A 7,892-nucleotide genomic window follows, 5' to 3' on the forward strand; every position below is an offset into this window, starting at 1 on the left:
TGAAAAGTCACTCAAGCTGGCTGGCACTGCTCGCTGGGGCAGTCTGCTTTTATTCCCTTATCTGACCCCACCCACATCCTGCTGATTGGTTCATTTTACACAGAGCTGATTGGTCCATTTTACAGAGAGCTGATTGGTCCATTTTGACAAAGTGTTGATTGGTGTGTTTACAATCCCTGAGCTAGACACAGAGTGCTGATTGGTGCCTTTACAATCCTTTAGCTAGACACCGAGTGCTAGACAGAAAAGTTCTCCAAGTCTCTACTAGATTAGCTACATACAGAGTACTGATTGGTGTATTTACAAACCTTGAGCTAGACACAGAGAACTAACTGATTGATGCATTTACAAACCTTGATCTAGATACAGAGTACTGATTGGTGTATTTACAAACCTTGAGCTAGATACAGGGTGCTGACTGGTGTATTTACAATCCCTTAGCTAGACATAAAGACTCTCCAAGTCCCCACTAGACTCAGGAGCCCAGCTGGCTTCACCCAGTGGATCCCGCCCTGGGGCTGCAGGCAGAGCTGCCCTGGAGTCCTGCACCATGTGGCCACACTCCTCAGCCTTTGGGAGGTCGATGGGACAGGGCACAGTGGTGCAGGGGGTGGTGCTCGTCAGGGAGGCTCTGGTCACACAGGAGCCCATGGCAGCATGGGTGAGGGGGGAGGTTGGGCATGGTGGGCTGCAGGTCCTGAGCCCTGCCCCGCGGGGAGACAGCTGAGGTCTAGAGAGAATTTGAGCGCAGTGCCAGAGGGCCGGCACTGCTGGGGGACCCGGGGAACCCTCTGCAGCTGCTGGCCTGGGTGGGTGCTAAGCCCCTCACTGCCTGGGTCCGTGGCATTGGCCTGCCGCTCCTAGTGCAGGGCCCGTGGAGCCCATGCCCACCGGAACTCACGCTGGCCCACAAGCACTGCATGCAGCCCTGGTTCTTGCCCAGGCCTCTCCCTCCACACCTCCTTGCAAGCAGAGGGAGCCGGTTCTGGCCTCAGCCAGCCCAGCGAGGGGCTCCCACAGTGCCATGGCGGGCTGAAAGGCTCCTTAAGCAGGGCCAGAGTGGACTCTGAGGCGGAGGAGGTGCCAAGAGTGAGGACTGCTAGCATGTTGTCACCTCTCAGTACCATGCAGTGACCATAGTTAAAACCAATGTTTTGTATTCTTGAATTTCTAGGAGGGTAGACTTTAGGTGTTCTTATCTCAAATAATTGTAATTAAACCTATAGTGATAGATGTCTCAGGCAGAATTATAAGTTTATGTAAAAGGTGTTGATTTGAATCAAACACATAGAAATTCACAGTATTTGAGAATGCTGACCCACGTGGAATAAAAGCAACAATAACTTTGTAGGTTTGATTTCAGAAGCCTAATATTTTGTGTTCAGGAAGCAGACTAACCAAGCAGGTCATCCTCTTCCATGCACTCATCAGAGGTGGCTAAGGAGGATGACTGAGAAGAAAACACATCCAAGAAGTGGAGGCAAAAGGGATGGAGAATATTCAACCAGAGTGTCACTACATTCTTACAGCGTTCTATTTCTTTTATTGCCAAGACACTACCATCTTAGGATTTTTCTTTTGGATGGCTAATTTCCAACATGGTTTGCCTGCTTGACTAACTGTCAGGATTCCAGTTTTGCTAAACATTATCTTCACTTACTATTTAGACTTTTCCTAGCTTGTCTCAAACAATGTGTGGTTTCATCAACCATACGCATAAGGTTGAGTTTCAAATTCAAGTAGCTCCCAGCCAAACTATTTCCAACTATGTGTATTCACTTGAATGTTTAAAAAAGTACTTACTGTAAAAAGTTACAAAATTACATTTAATATCTCTTTTCCTACACACACACACACAATGCACACTCTTATCCACAAACTCATACAAGTATTGTACATACACAGGCATTCACACACACTCAAAAATGCAAATATGTACTATGCTTTTTTTATATTTTATTTCATTGAATGTCCAACTATTAAACAGGCAACTATAACTTAAAAATGTAAATTACTTTTAACAATTAAATTTGTTACCGTGAATTTTAGTGGAATTGCAGTAACACAAATGGAGGTTTAATAGTAAGAATTGCATTCAAACAGGAAAAAAAAATGACACAGTTACAGAGAGGAGTATACATGTTTGAAACGGAATTGCATTCATTATTTTAAAATTGGGAAGATGGTGATATTAAAAGTTGGTATGAAAAATAGGTTAAATGCATAAAATAAGATTTCTGACCACAAATGGGAAGCAATTAGTCATAAAAATATTTCTGGGAAGAAATTTTATGATATCATAGCTGAGTAAAGAATATTATATTGATGCTTACATTATGCAAAAGAGGGAATATAAGTCTTCAGATAAAACATTTAAAATCAGTCTATAAATTGTGGTAGCTTTTAGTAGCTACATAAAAATTTATTTAATTAATACAATGCTTATTTAGTGGCTTAAACTTTCAGGTTCTCAGATTTATGACTGCTGTTGACATAAATAGAAATAATCAAATAGAAATTTTAAAATGAAAGATAATTGAATTATCTTATCTAGCAATGATATTGGAAAATACTGTCTTTTGAAAGTTTTTGTTACCCTCCTTGTCTAATAGTTGATTTTTTTGAAATAGATCATAAAGTTATAAATTACTATACCTTTTAATATAATGATTAGTGATACAGCATATTAAAAATAGAAAAAGTTGATTAAATATAGATTTAGGGTAATGTAAAATCACCAGATTATCTTAAAGACCCATTTTTATGTTTTTGATTCTCACAGTTTTTCAAAAGAAATGTATAGAAACTTGTAAAATCATGAGAAGAAAAAAATAAACTGTAATAAGAGCAAACTTTAAAATCACCCAGGGTAATATTCCTGTTGTGATTAATCAAGATCTTTGACTGACCTGTCAAACATGGCAAAATGTAAGATATAATATAGTTTGCAACTTTTATAGATACTTCAAAATACACTAGTTTCTCCAGAGGAAATGTGTAGCATTTTAAAAAGTAATCACTTCATAGGTGTTTGCAAAAACAGTATGATCGTATCACTACATGCAGAAAAAGTAAAATACAACACCTAATTGTGATAATTCTCAATAAAATGGCAATAGAGAACTTCCTTAGCCAGAAATAGAATATTTACAAAATCCCTGTAGCTAACTCTATTCTTAATGTTGAGAAACTCGAAGCTCACCTACTAAGATTAGGAGAAAGGCAAGGATATCTTCTCACCACAGCTTTTCAATATCATACTGAAAGATCTAGCTAATGCAATAAGAAAGGAAATAAAAGGTGTATATACTGAGAAAAAAGAAATAAGCCTATTTTTGTTTACAGATGGCAAAATTATCTATGTAAATATCCTAAAGGATTCAACAACTACAACAAATAACTTCTGGAACTGGCAATCGATTATAGCAAGGTTGCTGATTATAAGGCTAATGTACAAGTGTCAATTGATTTTTTATAGACCAGCCATGAACAGTTAAATTTGAAATTTTTTAAAAAAGCAATAACATTACATTTATATTAGCTTCCCCCAAAATGGAATACTTTAGGTATAAATTGAACAAAATATGTGCAATCTTTATACAAAAAACTGTAAAATTCTGATGAATTAAACAGAAAAGAACTAAATAAATGGAAATATCCCATGCTCATGAATCAGAAGACTCAATATTGGCAATATGTTGGTTCTTTCCAATTTGGTCTATAGAGTCAATAAAATTCCAGTCACATTCCAGTAATGTATGTTGTGGAGACCAGCAAGCTAATTCTAAAGTTTATATGGAGTGGCAAAAGACACAGAATAGCCAAAGCAATACTGATTGATAAGAATAAATTGAAGAACTGTCTATACTCAACTCTAAGGCTTACTATAAAGGTACAGTAATCATGACAGTCTGGTATTGGCAAACAGAGACAAATAGTTCAATGGAACAAAATAGATAACCAACAAATAGACCTGCATAAATATAGTCAACTGATTTTTGAAAAAAAAAGCAATGCAATATAATGTAGCAAAGATAGTCTTTTCAGCAAGTGGTACCAGAATACCTAGACATGCAAAAAAAGTGAGTCTAGACACAGATCTTACACCCTCCACAAAAATTAACTCAACATGAATCATAGGACCAAATGTAAAATGTAAAACTATAAAACTAAGAGGTAACAAAGGAGAAAATCTTGATGATCATCTGTATGCAAATAACGTTTTAGGAAGAACACCAAAGCCATGATCCATGAAAGAAATCAGTCATTAATAAGCCAGACATTGAAAACTTCTGCTCTGTGGAGAACAAAGTCAAGAGAATGAAAAGAAATGTCACAGAGTGGGAGAAAATGTTTGCAAAAGATAAATCTGATTAAGGGCAGTTGTCTAAAATATTCAAAGAACCCTTAAATCCCAACAATAGGAAAAAGTCTGAAGAAAAAATAGCTCAATAACCTTAACAGACACTTCATCAAAGTAGATACATGCATGGCAAATTAGCATACGAAAAGATGCTCCATATCATATGTCACAAAGGAATGGCCAGTTAAAACAAGATACCACTACCCACCTATTATAATGGTCAAAATCTAGAACACTGAAAGCACCAAATGCTGATAATGATGTTGAGAAACAGGAACTGTCATTCACCACTGGTAGGAATACAAAATGGGACAGTCACTTAAGAAGGCAGTTTTGGGCCGGGCGCGGTGGCTCACGCCTGTAATCCCAGCACTTTGGGAGGCCGAGACGGGCGGATCACGAGGTCAGGAGATCGAGACCATCCTGGCTAACACGGTGAAACCCTGTCTCTACTAAAAAATACAAAAAACTAGCCGGGCGAGGTGGCGGGCGCCTATAGTCCCAGCTACTCGGGAGGCTGAGGCAGGAGAATGGCGTGAACCCGGGAGGCGGAGCTTGCAGTGAGCTGAGATCCGGCCACTGTACTCCAGCCTGGGCGACAGAGCGAGACTCCGTCTCAAAAAAAAAAAAAAAAAAAAAAAAAAAAAAAAAAGAAGGCAGTTTTGGCAATTTCTTACAAGATTAAACATACCCTTACCATATGATCCACCAATCACACTTGTTGGCATTTAGAAAACTTCCACAGAAACCTGCACACAGATGTTTATGGTAGCTTTGTTTATAAATAACAAAATTTGGAAGCAATCAAAATGTACTTCAGTGGGTGAATGGATAAATAAACTGCAGTACATCCAGACAATGGAATATTATTCAACTGTAAAAAGAAACGAGTTATTCAGACGTGAAAATACAGGAAGGAATCTTAAATGCACATTACTAAGTGAAATAAGTCAATATAAAGCCTTTATATATTATAGGATTCCAACTATATAACATTCTGGAAAAGACAAAACTGTGAAGACAGCAGAAGAGAATTGATTGCTGACAGATGACGTAGAGGCGAGAGGGATGAAAAGGCAAAGCAAATAGTTTAAGGACATTGTGTAAACTCTACATGTTAGTATAATTATATATACGTGATATCGCAAATGAGTATTACATTATGCATGTGTCCAAACCCCTAGGATGTACAACATTGAGAGTGAACTCTAATGTAAACTACAGCATTTGGATGATTACACTGTGTCAATATAGTTTCATCAATGGTAACAAATATGCCTTCTAGTGAGGGATATTCGTAGTCCCTCTCCAGAGCAAGATATACAACATGTGTGAGGTCACAGGCTATATGGAAAATGCCTGTACCATGCTCCCAATTTTGCTGTGAACCTAAAACTACTCTGAAAAAAAAAAATCTTAAGAAAACATTGAACAACATTGTAGGTCATATCTTCAATGATAATTTCATAGAAAACATAGGACGTTTTAAATAGAAACATTTTGAAGTAAAATTTATTAATGCACATCAATTGTTCAAATGGGTTTACATGGTTGTTGATTTATAACGATAGCAAATAACAGAAAAGATGGAATGAACAGTACAACGAACATACCGCACAATTAAATGATGTTCCCTGAAGGTCATTTTTATATAGACTTGGAAAAAGAACTGTACCAAGTCAATTCAAGCTTAAATACAAGAGACTGGTAACACTAGTACTGTGTTGCTGTTTTAAAAATTTAGGTGACAATTTTCAGATCTATCATGAAAGTCAAAAACACTTACCAATTCTCCCTGAGTTTGGAGGATCACTCTGGAGATGAAGCTGATTGATGTTTTTTGGCCCAGAAAAACTTTTTTTTTTTTTCATCAATACAAATTTCTAATTTTCTGAAATGTGTGAGACATGAGATGTGTGAATGAATTCTGAATTGGATTTCTAGTAATGTAAAAACATCTAAGTATTTTCTTAGAAAATATGAAGACAAAGTTTAAGAGCCATCTATATTGGTAGACTATCGGATTTTAAGTTACACTACCCCCACCCAAATTCCTATAGAACAATGAGAATGGATTTATTACATAATAAACCATTATATAGCTAAAATAATCTCCAGTTAATTGAACTATTTCAAATTTATTATTAAGATAGCATAAGGCATTTTTCTTTCTATCATGATAGGCAATCCTGTAGTGTTTTTCTAAACTTTACTTTCAGGTTTTTAAATATAATTTAAAGAAAAAGATGAAAAAAATGTTCCATCATTTTATGCTAAATTCTAATCATACTTGTCTTGCCCATTCTTTTCAATATAGTAACAATAGATAAAGCACAAGGTACTTATCAGGCATTGCATGTTTATTATGTACATGTATTATTTCCAATAACCTTTTAAGTTATTATTCTTATAATTATTCCCATTTTATAGATGAAGCAACTTGCAAGTGTTGTTTCGACCACCACTGTTGTAGATACATAATTTACTTTACCATACTCAAAGAGATAGTAGGTGACAAACCTGGATTAAAATTAGTTATTTTCAATTCCAAGCCAATATACTATAATGCTTCCCACACAAATGGTAATATCACATGTACCTTATACCTTTTGAGTTCATACTATCAATATCAGTACTGATTTTGGACAGTGATAGTTATTGATTGCAATATTATCAAGAATCCAGTATCAATAGTCCTTTAAAAGACTGTAAGTCTGCAGTATTATAGAAAGACAAGACTATTCAATTAATTTTATTCCTTGATTTAAAAGCTTTTATTTGAATATATTACTGTATTTGAAGAATTTGAACAATTAAAAATACACCAATTTTTAAAATCTATAAATTGTAAGAAGAAATTTTAACATTTTATAAATCCAGTGTCAATCAAATAAATTATATTTGAGAAATTAAATTTAACCTTTAACAAATATTGGTACTGTCACTCATAAAAGGGTTAATTTTTTTATGCCAAAAAGGGCTTCCTGGAGTTCTTTATTCAATTTAATGAATTTAATTGAATGAGAAAAATAAAAGGTATTAATCAAAGGGGAAAATTCTAGAAAAGTTTCTCTATTGAGGATGCATCCATGGTCATATTGACAAAGTTAATGAGATTTTGATATGTGGATGTTAAAACTCTTGTTAAGGTGAAAAATGTGTCAGACCTCTGAAGGATTTTAGTTTACATTTGCCAAAATCAATGGTTGTAATAGATAAAAAGCTTAAATTTCCATTTTACATTATCATTTATTTCTAAAAGTAGCTGGTTTTATTTAAAAAATAGAACATTCACACATGTACGCATGCACACATACACACACGAATCTCCCCTAGGGGAACACTTTCATTTGTCATAGTGTTACCAAGATTCAAGCACATGGACAATGTGCTGCCGTACCAGACTGCCATTTCTATGATGTCTCTAGGAGAAAGAAACTCTTCAGCTTCATCGTAATCTTACAGCACCACTGTTGTATATGGGGTCTATTGTTGACTAAAACATCATTATGCAGTATATGACTGTACT

The 7,892-nt window shown here is 35.7% G+C and overlaps 1 long non-coding RNA gene across 1 annotated transcript; it reads right to left on the reverse strand.

The window, feature by feature from the left end:
* Positions 1-1,387: 1,387 nt before the first annotated feature.
* On the reverse strand, positions 1,388-6,254 carry LOC126956714 (uncharacterized). Its single transcript, XR_007726460.1, has 3 exons — positions 6,150-6,254; positions 4,572-4,653; positions 1,388-1,450 (listed from the first exon to the last, which is right to left on the reverse strand). It is a non-coding gene; the product is annotated as an uncharacterized LOC126956714 (long non-coding RNA).
* Positions 6,255-7,892: the final 1,638 nt, after the last annotated feature.

This window comes from Macaca thibetana, chromosome 6 (assembly GCF_024542745.1).
Source record: "Macaca thibetana thibetana isolate TM-01 chromosome 6, ASM2454274v1, whole genome shotgun sequence".
NCBI classification, from domain to species: Eukaryota; Metazoa; Chordata; class Mammalia; order Primates; family Cercopithecidae; genus Macaca; species Macaca thibetana.